Consider the following 16,727-nt stretch of genomic DNA (forward strand, 5'->3'; position numbering starts at 1 on the left):
CATTATGTTCTGTACTGCTGTTAATACTGTGTGCTCTTTACATAATAGGTTAATAGTAAATAAAGTCTGAGTGCATATCTCAAGAGAAGCTAATCTGTCATAGGTTGTATTTCAAACATTTGTGCAAATAAGAGAGACTAGTGAGTCTCACAGATTTGTTATATTCAGTACTATATTCAGACTCGTCCCGATGCTCGTCTATAATTGATGATGTCAGAGTCGCTTGGCCTCTGATCTGATGAATCCAAACACACGCTGTTCAGACTTTTTGGGGCAAGAAGTCAGTTGTTTCTTATTGGTATTCGACTTGTACCGAAGAAATGTTGACTTATACTATAAGTCAACATTTTGATGGCAACTGTGTGTATAAGGACTAGAAGTGAGGGAGCGATGAGGGAGAAAGAGCTGTAAGTTTAGCAGTTTTCTCTTCCGTGCCCATAGGCAGTCAGTGTCTTGAATATAAATAGTTTGGTGGCTCAGCAGGAGAACAGCACTTCATCAAGGACCACGGGCACAACCTGCCTCCGTCTGCATTTACACCAGCGCTCAGCCTTGATTACAACAGTTTTCCTCTCTTCCCTGCCCCCCACTCAGTTCCCTCCTTTGCCCTCCTCTTTTATGTGCTTACAGCACATTCTGCACATCCTGTACATATATTGTGTAGATTCACTGATTTGTTTCCTCCAACAGCGAAGTTGAAACAAGGTCACCTTTCTCCAAAATAACACACAACAACAACTTGTCAGACAATTAACCCCCGACCCATGGACTTTTCTTATTATCGCGCTTGCTGTATGTGTTGAGTAAAATGTCTCGCATATTGCAATGTTCAATGTTCAAAGTTGATCATTGCATCACACAGAAATGTTGGCAATCAGTAAATAAGTAAAAAGTGTAGATGTTACAGTTTTGTGGCCTAATATTCACAAAATTGCCTCTTTGTCCATCCATCCATCCATTTTCATCGGCTTATCCGGGGTTCGGTCGCGGTGGCAGCAGGCCCAGCAGGCCGACCCAGGCTTCTCTCTCACCTGCAACATTTTCCAGCTCATTCTGGGGGATCCAGAGGCATTCCCAGGCCAGCCGGGAGATATAATCCCTCCAGCGTGTCCTGGGTCTTCCCCGGGGACTCCTACCAGTTGGACGTGCCCGGAAAACCTCTAATGGGCGGCGTCCAGGAGGCATCCTGATTAGATGCCCGAACCACCTCAGCTGACTCCTTTCGACACAAAGGAGTGCCTCTTTGTTTCAGATTTATTCAGTTTGACATTATAGCTGAATTGCCAATCTAGCCAGTCGGGCTGTAACTAAATGCAACCCAGCCGAACCCAATGGTAGAATGAATGTTACATTCACATGAGTGACTTCAGGTTTGTTGTTGTGGGAATGTTTTGCAAAGTCTTTCTTTCATCCACAATTTGACCATGGTGTTGAGTCCAAAATGCTTCCACACTTCATTCTTGACTTTGAGATGATACATTTTCGAAAAGCAAGTAGTGGGACCTTCGATTAAAGATTATTTTTCACAAATATGGAAAATCTAATATATCATTTCTTACCATGTTTGAATGGAAGTAAGCATTGAGTATAAAAAGTGACAGCTAGTAGCTAGTGAGGCATCGACCGTGCAAATATCATGGAAGCAGTGGTAAGGGTTGTTAGGAGCAACTGACTTCGCATGTTTCACTACGATCAAAGAAATATGCTGATTTAATAATTAGTTGTTATTCCTGGAAGTCGACTTACAGATTTTTTCCCTATTACCTAGGTAAGAAGCTATGTAAGAATATGATGTGCCCGTTCTTAATTCCAGGTACAAAACTCTGATTTGTCCAACTGGGAGAACGAGTGGTGAGTGAGCACAACACCAGACCCGTTTGAGTCACTAAACACATCGGGAGATGAGGGCAATTTGTCAGAGGCCTAGAACCAGCAGCTTTTAATGCAAGATCATTTTTGAGCACTAATAGAGGTTTGCACTCGACTAGGCCAGCTGTTTCTAAGACCATCAGCGTGCACGTTATTTTTCATTGTCACTGCGTTGTACATTGCTCTGTTGTGCAATGACCATGGAAGCGTATGTACACATTCACTCAGACTTGTGAGGCTGAAATGACAGCCCTATTTAATGCATGGTATACACACACACACACACACACACACACACACACACACACACACACGCACACACAGACATGCATGCAACACATAGCTGATGGCTTAGAGAGTGATGAGGCATCTTGTTTCACCACTGACAGCCATTTGCTAAGTGTAACTGAAATACTGCCTTCTCCCCCACTCTGTCTCTCTCTCCCTCTCGTGCTTCCTTTCTCTCCGTCTTTTCCTCTATCTTCTGTAATTTCAATCAGAGCTAATGGAAGTGCTGGCCAACGCTCAGCCCTGGTCCTCAGCACACACACACACACACACACACACACACACACACACACACACACACACACACACACACAACCGAAGCACTGCATGCACACAAGCATTCGCAATAAACCGTAAATTTGCCCTTGGATTAGGAAAAATGCTACTCAGCAATGAGACAGGTTTCCAAATCGTGTAGCATCGTTTTAGTCATACTAATTGACTAATTGACTAATTAAGATAAACAAGCAAAATAGGTGTATTGTATGAAAACAGCTGCGGCCAACAGCGACGCTATGAGAGCGGTGAGAGTGAACCAGAACAGTAAAGTTGCCGGACAGATAAATAATGAACTGGTCTTGAATGATGATTCATTGACCCATCTTAGCTGTTTTAAGCTCAGAAAAGAAAGTTACATATTTGCATTGCTGATTTCTGCACATGTATTCTGTCTCACTTGTAGTCTATTACGTTACACACTTATATATTTTATCATATTATAGTATTTTTGTCCCCATTTTTGCCATTTTATATTCACTCGTACACTAGTTGCATTCAGTGTTTGATTATTTTACTGCCAACATTCACACACATGTGCCTTTTTTGTGTGCATAGCTCTGCAAAAATAATGGCTTTTCATTTTGTTCCAGGGAAATGGAAAGTCCTGATTCAGCACTAGTGTGCAGACTTATCATTTAATATTGCTCCCTTGTGACCCCCAACAGGATGTGCTTAAGTTTAGCACATCTTGGCTACCGTGATGAGAGCTCCCCCACTGCTCTACAGTTATGCTGTATTTTAGCAAACAGAATGGAACCACCCCCTATTTGTTCAGCAATTAAGCAACATCAGTCACTGTCAAAAAAACTGGTCCTGAATGGTAAGCACCCCATTAGTGGAATTACAGCAGCTTCAGAGGCCGTTGCAGAAAGAGACGGGGAAACGAGGGAAGTTAATGAATTCCAATTGCTAATCCATCAGTTGTGATATGTCTTTTGCAGGAAACACTCTGTGTGGACGGAAGCTGAATCTAAAAATGACTCGTCCACTATTTTACACTTTAGTATAGTCTACAATAAGGTGTCAATATTGAACTGTTTGCATTTTCAGGTGGATAATGGTAGAAACGGTAGTTATAGTGTGGTCGTTTTGAGGAACTCCAGATGGGCAGACTGGACACCTCTTTGGCTGAATACATTACAAAACACTAATTGAGTAAGAAAAAAGTGACTAATTACACAACAGCATGGTTGGTGCCTGTTTGATTTAGGAATACATTTAAACTACAGCTTTATTAATAGATTTGTTAACTACGGAATATAAAGTGAGCTTTCTACACACTGTCTCCACGATGTAGTTACATTTGAATATGCATCTATTTTGGCGTTAGTCTACATTAAGCCTGTGCTTTATACCAACAAAAATAGAGACTGTTTTAATGTCCCAACATTTTGCGTTGGCATTTTTGAACCATGATAGAAATGTTTTGTTATCATTAACTTGGACCACAATCTTCCCCAAACAAGTACTTTCTTTCTAATTCAGTAGACGGGCTTTGTCATCTCTTTATGTTTTCACTGTTGGCACACAAGATACAATATATACTTTGCTGATTTTTCAAGCTTTGCGCCATAATATCTGATGGATTTGAACCAACATGCTTTTGTGCTGCCAATACATAATTTAAATACGTTAAATCACCTCCTTTTGTGACAATCTGAAATATGAAGTCCTCGTAACTATGACAAAATAGTGTGTTTGTTGGTTTTCTACCAGCAAGACCAGCAAGGACGTCAAAACAACTTGGTCTCACAAAAAGATGTGAAATAGCCAGCACTTGTTAACAGCACATTTATGTGGTAGTGACACATATTTTGTGAGAAACAATGCCAAGGGAGAGTCGATTTGGAAGTGGATGGGTCAAAGAAACACAAAACTTTTAACCATTGGAGTCGTGTTCGAGGTGTTTGTGTCATCAACTGTTGCTGAGTTATTGTGAAGTGACGTCTGTGACCTTCCTCATGGTACGTTTTCATTTTGTTGGCTAAACCTAAACTTTACATACTTATGTTAAGCTCAACCATGCTGCTTTTCCTGAAGCTAACGTTGTGTTTTTTTTTTACCTTAAACCATCATTCCCGTGGTGCCGACACGTCATTTTAACACATTATGTGCCACAACCACGTAACACCAGCTAACATGTTGTGGCCATTTAACATATTTCTGTGAGGTCAAGTTGGTCAAAAATAACAATACGAAATGTGGTTAAGTTTAGGCAACTAAGACTACTAGCTTAAGCTCAAAAAGAGATTCTGCCCATGGTTATAAGAAAGCAATGTTACAAAGTCTCTGGTGTCAAAGTGTGGCACTTTGAATGCTCAACCATCCACCTGACCTCCTCTATGAGTATAAAAACATTACACTATTTCTGCGTTTACCTCAGCTGAAGGACAGTCGTTATTAACATGAACATATGTGGATTGCTTGTCAGGCAAATGTAACCCAAGTTGATTTAATAAACAAGTGAGGATGATTGTCAGTTGACTTCTCTTTTGTTATTCAACTGTCCAAAACATCCCTGATTGATGGACATGTGGCGATAACACAGTGATTGCTGAAAGCCAGAGAGCATCCGAGAAAATCCCTTATGTGTTGTCTGCTAAGGTCAAAGGTTAAGTGACTGGTAAGTGATAAGTAGCCCCACTCACCCCAAGGCCCTGGATAAGCATTCCTGTTCTCAACTCAACAGCCTCCAATCTCAAATCAAACACTGGACGAATGAAACTAAAGGCTACGATGGCCTTTGACCATCACGCTCTGTAACCTCCTTCATTACTCACCCTGAGAGTTCATTTAACACCTTATACCTTTCGGTCTTTTGGTGCTTTATGGACATCATATATACATTTCCAGGGGAATTCTTGTATTCCTCTGTCGCTGCATCTCCTCTCTGTGTTCGCTGATCAAGATGAACTGCTGTGTTCAGCCCAAATTCAATCCAGCGAGACCCAGACATCAATAATGTATTAGAGGAGCAGTTAGATGCCTAAAGATATCAATATTGATCTCCTACTTAGATTCAGTTTGTTTGGACTAGGAGACAAATAGCCTCTCCGCCTCTCTCGAGGAACACATTTAATTTAACAGAAAGAGTTACTCCGCAATGTTACTGCATCTACTGCTGCTGATGTCATTCTACTGCATGCAGAAATGAGAATAACAAAGATTGGATATGGGACGAGAAACCTTATTGTATTATTATTATCTCCATTCATGCATGCTGCATTCATTCATTATTATTTCTATCACATGGACTGACTTGACGGGCCAAAGGGAAGACCTGGAAGTACACATGTACACACTTATTTATAGGTGTCAAAAAGTCATGATTGGAATTTTCCTTCAGATAGATGGAAGGCGCATTCTCCAGATCTGTGAGTATGGCTCCCCTCCTATTTCTAGAGCTGGCCAATCAATTCCCTCTCTCTCTTCCACTGTTGTTTTCTTTTATAGCTGCTCTTTGTCAAATGAATCAATGCAATGGCAACATTTTAGTGGACTGAAAGGGTAGAGACCCTTCAATCCCCCGCCTGATCAAGGTTGCATGCTAATTGTGACATTTATTACACATTGTGTCTGTGCATCATGCCATCTCTTCTATTTTCTTACTGCGCAAAATATCTAACAATGAGGCGGACGATCTCTGCAACGCGGTTTGGTTGCGTGGTTATTCTGGGTTGCAGTCATGTATTCTATGACAGCCTGTTCATGAATGACAGAAAGTGGAAGTTATATATTCGCTGGTAAAACAGAGATGATCGGAATCTTACTGAATGAAAACCAAATTAAATTACTTTAGTGCATGATTTGAAATGACACGGTGTTAAAACTTAGAAGTTCCAATTGTAAAGCAAAACTTGTTTTAGTTTTTTTTTTTTTTGTGTCTATGTATTTCTCTAAGAATCCAATAGCTATATATTTTAGGTTACATCTAAACATTTTTGGTTACGATCTGAACTTTTACAATGCAATATATCTCTTCACAATAATATGATTTTGATGTGGCATGGAACGTTCATGTCACAATAAAAACAATTCATTCAGTTATTGAATTCAAAGGGCTAAACAACGGTCATTTAATGTTTCTTTTAATTATGCAGTAAATACATACATAAAGCAAATACAAATACCTGCATATTGTATTATATTCTTTCTTTGGTTTCATTTAAAATTTTCCATAGAGATATGACTTGCTCAAACAGAACAAATGTCCTTCCTGGTAAAACTAATGTTTTATATAACAAATGTCTTGCTGCTCTCTCGAGTTTTTGTCTTGTTTGATCATTAAAAGAAAAATACTTTGTTTCTTTTTCACAACTAATTTTACATCAAAGATATCACTGCAAAAACAAATCATGTGAATTTCCCCACTAGGACTAATAAAGGAGTATCCTCTCTTATCTTATCTTATTAGGATGAATAAGGCTTTTTTCTCCATTATATACAATGTATAGACTTTACACTATGCAACCAGTTCCAGCGTGTGCGTCTCAGTCAGATAGTCATGCAAATGATGTGCCACTGCATCAGCGTCTGTTCTGGGTCAGCTATTGTATCTCGAGCAGGCAGTCCTTTTGAAACTACTTGATGTGCCTCTGTCACACACACACACACACACACACACACACACACACACACACACACACACACACACACACACACACACACACACACACACACACACACATTTCCGAGCTTCATCATAGTCTTTAGGGCTTTATCCATTTGGCTCCTCACTCTAACCCCCAACCCAAAACCCACCTATGTCCAGACAATGATGATGCACAGAAACATGCAGACAGAGAAGAGCTGCGGTGTTTTATAGCAGAAAGCATCAACGTCTACAATCTAGATGTATATGACGAACAGGAGATAACAAGAATGCATGTCTTTAATTTAAACAGACAGAGGAGCGGTTTACCCACCATGAAACTAATATAATATAAACAAGCTTGTAAACACACTCTTTACAATTATAGTAAAGGAAGAATATCAATCGTAAACAATGCAATTTCCTTTTTTATTGTTCTCAATTTGAGAGCCATTCCTCGACATTTGGAAAGGGTGTCCCAATCCGTAACAGGGGCAATACATTGGTAAATGGGTTAGCTCATGTTAGATTTAATTATCTTTCCCATTCAGAACAGGTAATCTCATTATCCTGCGCTTCCTGTATGGAGTAGTGGTAGACATGAATCGGAACTGTAACAGAAGTACGCAAAGTACAAAAACAGCTTATTTTTTATATGTGACTGTGACCAAGCTTTACCCTTTTCTTCCCAGCTTCTTTGTGTTTCTGTCAATAACACTAACTACAGAACAATATCAAGCAAATAAGCCCAAACAATTCTACAGTAATTACTGCTACTCATTTAATTATTTCATGACAACCGTCCACAATTAGGGCAGCTGAAGTTACACATGGACTTGTTTTCTCTACATAAACAAAGAACTCTCTTCCCGGCAGATATTTAAAGCAATTACATTACGGGAGGCATAATTTAAAGAACACATAAATACTCCCTTGTTGATTGCGATTTCTTTGACTGAGCCAGCAGTGAATCAATAGGCCTTTTGTTACGGATGGAAAACATGTCATGGACGAATAGAAGCCTTGCAGAACCTTTTACTATGCACATTCAGATGCAAAGTGAAAGGGAGAATGATCTCAAGGGAGTCATTAATTGACCAAAGGCAGTGTAATGGCTACACAGTGCTGGATATCATTTATTGTGATGCTAACCGAGACATATTTTTTACAGCTATTTCATCTTTGTTTCTTATAAATCACATTATTTTCCTCAAATTGCACTATAAACGACAGTTCCACTTGCCCTTGCTCTTGAGAAACAAACACTAAAAAGATCATGGTATGAATTGATCATCTGAACTTATTCAAAAGGTGGAGGTCTGGAGTGGACACGACATGTGCATTGGCCAGGACGGGAGCATCTAACAAACAGATGTTATTGATTGCATAATTAAAAATCAATCCATCAATCCATTTATCTATGTATCTATCTATCTATCTGAGCAGTGTGCTCTGCCTCTGCTATGTACTATAATTAGGTTTTGTTGTGGCACTGGACTTTTTAATTAATTTATCAATTATTAATTGATTAGTTAATAAGTAATGTGTCTGTTCAATTAGTTATTACTTATGAGACCATGGGAATCACCGGGTCCAACATACTGTATTCTGTTGCTCGTTGAACCGTGTTTCTGGTTTAACACACATGCACGTACGCACGCACACACGTACATGCACACATGCACACACACGCACACTTAACTGAGAAGACGGCCAATATCCAGAGTAACACGGGACCATTCCTCTTGATTCATGAGAGATGTAAAACCGGAAGATATAATCAAATAAATAACCAAGACACTGGCCAACAACAAACACACACACACACACACACACACACACACACACACACACACACACACACACACACACACACACACACACACACACACACACACACACACACACACACACACAGCAGCTGCTCATCCATCTCTGCCTTTCTGTCCGCCTCTCTGGGTTGCTTCCTCAGCAGGTGTGTGTGTGTGTGTGTGTGTGTGTGTGTGTGTGTGTGTGTGTGTGTATTTGTGAGACGACCGGGGATATTGGCAAGTTAAACTCGGTCCTATCATATGTCATCTTTAAATGACAGTGTCGTAAAGCATTACGGTGAGCAGAGTGGAGGAGAAGGGCCCTGCCAGGACTTTGTTAGCCAGATAAATGTTTCTTCCCCGTGAGCCCGTTGGCCAGCAGCTGGCATCACTTCTCATCAGAGACACATCCTGCCTGCTGCAACAGGTGCCCTTCAGCTGGGGGAGAATACAAGAGCACAGATAATGTTTGACCAATATCAAAACTGATAATCTTGTCTTCTATTCTGTATTCTTTTTCTTTTTTTTTTAACTATTCACTTACGTCTAAGCGCTAAGCACAGAGCAATATCTAACAGGAAATTAGACTCGCTTAGAATAAAGACAGAAACGGGGAAACAGCTAACCTCGGACTAAAGTGGAGTCTCTGCTGGTTGCCTATAGCAACCCCACAGTGATGACAAGACTCCAGGAAGTGACTGCACCCTGCCAAGAAATTACATTACGAAACTCCCCATTTTGCTTTTCATGCCGATTAAACAAGCAAGATATAACGTGTTCATTAGTGAGCTTTGGCGGAACTGATGGCTTCACCTATTATGCTAAGCTAAGCTAACTGCCTTTTGTCTCTCGTTCCATATATTGCATAAGCGCATTGTAGATGAAAGATCAGAGTATGATATCAATTATGAAGTGAGAGAAATTGTAATTCTAGGTTGTGAGATTATTTTGGATATGGTTTATCTGTTTTTTTTCTTATGAACTTACTTTGAGCACAGGGGAAATACTCAGTGGAAGAGGGGTCGAGTAGATTGAGAGCCTTACTTTTCTTTCTTAAATGGCACAGCCAGGCATTTTCATGTAAACCTCTCAAATTATAATTTCAAACGGGATAAATCATTTATTTTTGGCTATTCATCATCAAAGTGGAGAATGAATAAAGAATAATTGTGTCTGTGCCAAGTGAACGTGTTATTAAATGAGAATCGACAACTTCAGTATGAAATAGAATATGTCTTTGATTTCTTCCATATTAATGTGTGAGCATCATATCGCCTGCCAGCACTCATCTTTTTAGCTCAGCCTTGGATGGCTCCTACTTTTTGCTTTTGTTTGAATCAGTGCAGTCTGAACTCGTTAGGTACCTTCTGCCGAAGGAAGCCAGATGTGCAGCAGCAGTGGAGTAAGACTATGACACACACGTAGACACACACACATAGATGTGCTTTTACTGTATGTCTTTGTGGCTTCAAGGCTGCACCTCCTTCCCCCACTCCTCATTCATTGTGAGTCCAGCAGACATTAACTAAATCAGTCTGAGGGATCCCCCTCCTCCAAACTGTGGTGTAATATAATTTGTGCATCGAAGGTTGTGTGGGTTCAGCTGATTGCGTTAGCATTGTTGTGACGAGAGTCAGCTCCTGTCAGCTCTTCAACAAGGAGGAAAAGCAAGCTTTAGGCATTCAGGCTTTAAGAGATGGAGGTGTATTAGTGAAGAAAAGGAGTTGATATAATTGATTCTGCATTGTGACAAACTTTACATATGAATAATAAGATAAACAGTCTGTTTTCTTGGGAGGTCATTTGTTTTCACCTTAAACCTTAATGACTGGCTGTCAGAAAAGAGCAGTTTATTTCTGTCCCACAACACCATGCCCTAACGTTACATTGATTTATGCTTTATTCAGGGGTTTACAGGGAACCCTTTGCTTCACATTTTACACAGTTTGTTGCATTCACAATCTCTCCTCTCCTCTCCTCTCCCCTCCTCTCCTCTCCCTTTGGGCCTATTAAGCCCTAATTGGAGCAGAGCTACTTACCACTGATGGGATCAATGGGACCAGCAGTGGACACACATCATTTTCATTACTTACTGCAGCACATAAGCAGCCACTGCGTGAGTGCAGCGGTAATAATAAAGGCTGCAGAACCTGTCAAAACAAAGAGGTGCAGAATAATTATATTCCATAATCTGGATGGTAATTTTCCACAAGTGAACCGAATATGGTCGAATGACTAAAAATGAGTTTACTTAAAGTGCAGTGCAATGCATTAATACAATTGATGGTATGCGGTGAATCCAGCTGAGAGTGGTGGCACAATTGAAATAAAGATTAAAGAAGAGAATTCATGGTTAACACACACACACACACACACACACACACACACACACACACACACACACACACACACACACACACACACACACACACACACAGAGAGACAGGTGGTCTTTCCTTGCAATGCTGCAGTGATAGGAAATCAATAGGGGCAATGTGTCAGTCAAATGTGCACGAGAACCCTGTCAATCACATTGCATCATGGAGCCTGCTGCTCTTTGTCAAAACTCAGTCTCGCTGCAGCAGGGACAAAAGAAACAGTTTGACAACCTTTTTTTTGTTGCAATCAGGGAAGAAGAAAATACAAATCCAATTTGCAAAAAAGATTATGGAGAACAATTCATTTGGCATCACAAATGAAAACACCTGTGGTTTGCCTCAAGAAAAAAAAAACTGTTTGATTGCTTTGTTGGAGTGATGAGAGACGGAAGCTATATTACAGAAATAGAACATTTTTTTCCAAATCATTTGATCACCATCATCCATGTTTTTGACTGACTTAAGTCTTACTGTAACTTGGAATGTGTTCTTTTCAAGGTTTCAAAGACATACAGTCCCATTGGGTCTGACAGCTGAAAGCATGACATGTAGCAGAAGTGACAAGACTAGAAAGACTCATAGACAGGCTTGTCAATACATCTCATAGTGTGCATGTATGACTGCACACATACACGCCTTAAAATAAATGATAGTTGTGATGATTATGACATTGCTAAATTGTGTTCTTTGAGCTTAATCTTGTATTTTAATGTATCAGACCAATATTCTGTCATTTTGTACTTTTATTATATCTAGGCACACTTCTGACTTTATTAACGTGCCTCTGCAGTGAACCAACAAGCATTTAGTCTCAGTATTAGTTTGGGCTGATGGGTGAATGGATTCTGAGAATTGTGATTAAACTAATATTTGTTCAAATGTTTGTTTGACAAAAATAAATAAAAAAATCTGCTGATAAAGGGCTTTCCAATTCCACAAGAAACGTGGCATGGAAAGCGAATATAATACATTGTGTTGTACGTCAGTATGACTGGAGTTCACTCAATTGCATGCATTGGATATCTTCCATGGCTCATCTTCATGGCTCCTGACACTGCACCTGCCCAGAGGTATTGTCCAGAGTACATCCAGATCACACACAACAGGCATAACTTAATATAAATAAAGGGTTATCTTATTTTATCTTAACTTCATTACACCCCCGGAAGAAAACCTGCTTTTTGAAGAGGTACATTAGACATAATCAGCCATGACAATGAGGCATAGTCAAACAAATTCAATTAATTGACTAGATGCAGTTCTCGAAATAATTTTACAAGTGTTGTGAGAAATGTCAAGGGACAAAATTGGAAAATTTTAGTTGTTTGTTACCTTTTTAATGCTGGCAGGTTGGACCACAAGGGACAGTGTTTAACTGTCAGAAAGAGCTGTGGCTGTTAGTCTGTGTGTATTTGTTGTGACTAACTGTCTCACATGAAACCCACGTGAGACTGAAGGCAGGCTGCTAATGACACAGCTGAGCTGGAAACAAAGGAATGAAGAAAAACTGAAAATGTTCTCTCCCAGCACCGAGACTAACAGAATACTGTCAGAAGGATCCTTATTCAGTTTATTAGTCTGCAGCATAGTCTTTCACAGCTCAGATCCAGCTGTCTCACAAAGCAGGATTACTTAATAATGTGGATAACTTCACTCAGTACACTTTGAATATCATAATTTATGACATTGAAGCTTAGCTTAGCATAAAGAGACAGTGTATGCCTCGCTCTGTCGGAAGAAACAAACAAACTCCGCCACCAGGTCATGTGACGTATTGCTACGTTCATGTCGTTTCATTTAGACTGTACCTCATGTTAGCTTTCCTCAAGTGATGACAAAACTTCAGGAGGTCACTGCAAATTATATAATCTGGCACATAAATATATATATATATATATATATATATATATATATATATATATATATATATATATATATATTTTAAATATTTTATTTACACACAGAGGGCTCTGTGTGTGTGTGTGTGTGTGTGTGTGTGTGTGTGTGCGTGTGTGTGTGTGTGTGTGTGTGTGTGTGTGCAACTCCTGAGTATGACTACATATGAGTGAGATGGATTAATGTCTTGTTGGGTCTGGTTTTTCATGGCACAGGCTTTGTTAAAGCTGAGAAAATTATAGAATAATTCCAGCGCTAACTGTCTGTAAAAGTCTTACTGTAATACAATTTGAAAAAAAGGATGGTTACGTATGTAACAATGATTCAAGAGAATATTTCTTCAGCTCCACGCTGCTCAAAGTTGTTTGACGAGGCAAGTTCGAGAATAGGTTGTCGGCAACAAAATTGATCAGATGGTTTCTTTTGTAAGCACAATTCTCTCACCAAGAGACTGTCAATCAGGAACAGAACACTAATGGAAAAGGGCAATTAAGTAATTGATAAATTGATGGATGGAAGTGATCTCCCAGATGTACAGTGCAATAATTAGTAGATGGATAAATATGAAAAGAAAAAGACAAAAAAATGAAAACAAACAAGATGCATTTCAGCCTTAACAGGTTTGACAGATTGACATATGGTTTTACTCTGAAGAAACTCAGGTTTCCCATGAGATCAGCTCTTAAATGATAAAGGACAGAAGCAAGGACACAGCCGGTGGGTGGAGACTCTCAGTCCAGCCCATGCCTCATATGAGCTCAGGCTGCGACAGTAAATGTCTGGCCTCCCCATTCATTTCTCCCTCCTTCCTTTTCCCCCCTTCCGATCTGAGAAGTGGAGCACTTAGTCTAATGCGAATAATGACGATGACTGTTTTCCAGGTTGGCCATTACCCGCTGCCCGTATTGAAAAAACAGTATATGAGCTAAGATTTATTGCTATAAATTACATCATCCCACTCTCTTCTTTAGCTACACCTTTGTTCTTTTAGTTTTATGTCTTTTTTTTCTAAATTGTCTTTGCTCTCGTTTCCAGGTTTGGTTTATGCTGCATTTAGGACTCACCATTCTGTCTATCTGAGATAAATTCAGTCTAGATAGCATAGCCAGCACATCTAAATATAATTTAAAATGTTTAAAGTATCCTTAGACATATGCTCCACTTGTGCTACTGCAGTGTATTGGCACTGGAGTTGTTCTCAACAATGCATTTAATTAACTAAAACAACTTCCTTCCTTCCTTCTCGTCCTTTATTCTCTTTCAGCTACGCCTCATGGCCCCAAGTCATTCGTAGCTTTTACCACTTCTTGCTATTATCCCAGTTTAAAATGTTTATCAGTTTAAAATGTATGAGGCTACTTTCTCTTGGCTCACAAATCCCCATAAAAAAGTATGGATAGCTTTTTTTGAAAAATGTCCCTGTCTCTTTCCCGCTTTGAAGGCAATTGATTAAATTGCAGCTGCACCTGTAGCAGGGGCGTTTCTAGGATTCAAGGAAAGGGGGGGCTTAGCCCCTGGAGAACTGGCATGTATGAACTTTTCTCAAATAACGAGAGAGAAATACTTTTCCTGCTTGTAAAGGAAAGACGGATAAACTAGCTTTCATATCCACGTCACTCCCAAATCCAATGGATGGAGAATGGACCTGACAGTGTCAACTTTTGAGTTGTTTACTTGTTTTATTTTGAGCAGAAGGGAATAAGATTTTGATCAACATTTACATCTATTTTGTTGTCTGTGTAGGTTTTACAAACCAGTGATATTTTATGTTAATTTGGACACTATCACTGAGATAAAGATGAACTAGTTCAGTGTCAAATATACCATTCAATAGTAAACCCCCCCCCCACTAATAATAAAAATAAAACACATTTAAAGTACATCTTAATTATCGAATGATAAATATTGTATGATGGTACTCCTTGGTATAGTTTACATTGAGCTAAACTCCTTGGTATAGTTTACTGTGAGATAAACTCCTTGGTATAGTTTACTACGAGATAAACTCCTTGGTATAGTTTACTGTGAGATAAACTCCTTGGTATAGTTTACTGTGAGATAAACTCCTTGGTATAGTTTACTATGAGATAAACTCCTTGGTGTAATCCTGTTGTGGTTGGGACGCCACTGACCTGTAGATTGATACTTCCGGCCCAGAGATAAACATTAAATTAACACCTTCCCAGACCAGCCAGTCAGTTTTTTCAAATACATGGATGTCAGTAATGCAACGGCCAAGAAAAGCTTTTAATTAAACTGTCTGAGGGCACAAATTATCTATTATTAGACAATAAATCATAGCTGTTATTAAAACTTCAAAGCAATTAAAATGTAGAATAATATGTAATCCATAAATAAAAGATTAGGGGTGTCAAAGAGTGTAATGAGTTGCCTTTTCATCCACACTTCCAACCACCTTCCTGACTTTTTTTTTTTAGCATTTTAAGGAGAATAAGGCATGAGCTGGGCTGCAGGGCTGGATGTATGTGTGTGTTTATCTCTCTATATGTATGATGTCCATGCCACTGACGACGTTAAGGGAATTGAACTGTTGTTTTAAACACAGAAAGCGTCAGTGAGGACACATCTTGAGTCGTGAAGCCTGCGGTTAGGCTGTAGGGTTGGTTAACATATAAAATAAGGATAGAGTGACGAACACAGCTCATCAGAGTTTTTTCCGAGGGATTATGAAAAGGCCAAGGATACATCAAACATAAAATGCTCTGCACAGAAAGAATCAGAGCTACGGAAATACAGGACGCTGACTGCAGTTCACTTAACGACTACCAGTGTTTAACGACGAGGATTATTGGAAATAGAACCTTACATATTAAAATTTCAATGTCCTTTCTTTTGTATAGGTTACAAAAGATAATATTACAATTATCTTCTCGCGTGAGATTTTTTTTACAATTTGATTTATAATTGAATTGAAAATGAATAACTATTATCTAAAGAGCGTTTTGTGAGAAGATAACATATTTTAAACATTCTTCTTTATAATTTCAGTGATATCAGACCAATCTCATACATGTCACCTGCAGGTGAATCATCTGCCACTGTGGCAGGTTTCATTGACACTCAGGCGTATATTGATTGAACCTGAACGTGCCCACCTGCCTCAATCTTCTTCCTACACACAGAATGATAGCGAGCTGTTAGGCGTTGGTCTGGAGGCGTGGTGCATATGTGAGTCCCACAAGATGAAGCAGTGACAGGGAGAAGTGTTACATCTATAAATCAACTGCCTCATATCAGCTGACTGTCTCAATTAAAATGAGCGAGACTGAAAAGCACATTAGGGATTGTGATAGAAGTGGCTCTAAATGGCACCATAATGACTCAACCAACCATATCATTAGTGAAAAAATACTAATGCAGTTTTTTTTAGACACGTGGAGCTCTTTCATCGATTTTTTAGATGACTCTTTACACTACAATAACTGTCTTTATAGAAGCACTTGGTGACTTGTCAAATATAGAAATGCTAGACAGGCAGAGAGCGAGAGAAAGTGAAAAGAACCGAATGTACTCAGATAAGAGGTGCCATGCTTTCATTTCATGTAATACCTTCAAATGACATAAAAATAGACCAGTTAGTTGAACTAAGTTCTG

This window comes from Taurulus bubalis, assembly GCF_910589615.1.
Source record: "Taurulus bubalis genome assembly, chromosome: 15".
NCBI classification, from domain to species: domain Eukaryota; kingdom Metazoa; phylum Chordata; class Actinopteri; order Perciformes; family Cottidae; genus Taurulus; species Taurulus bubalis.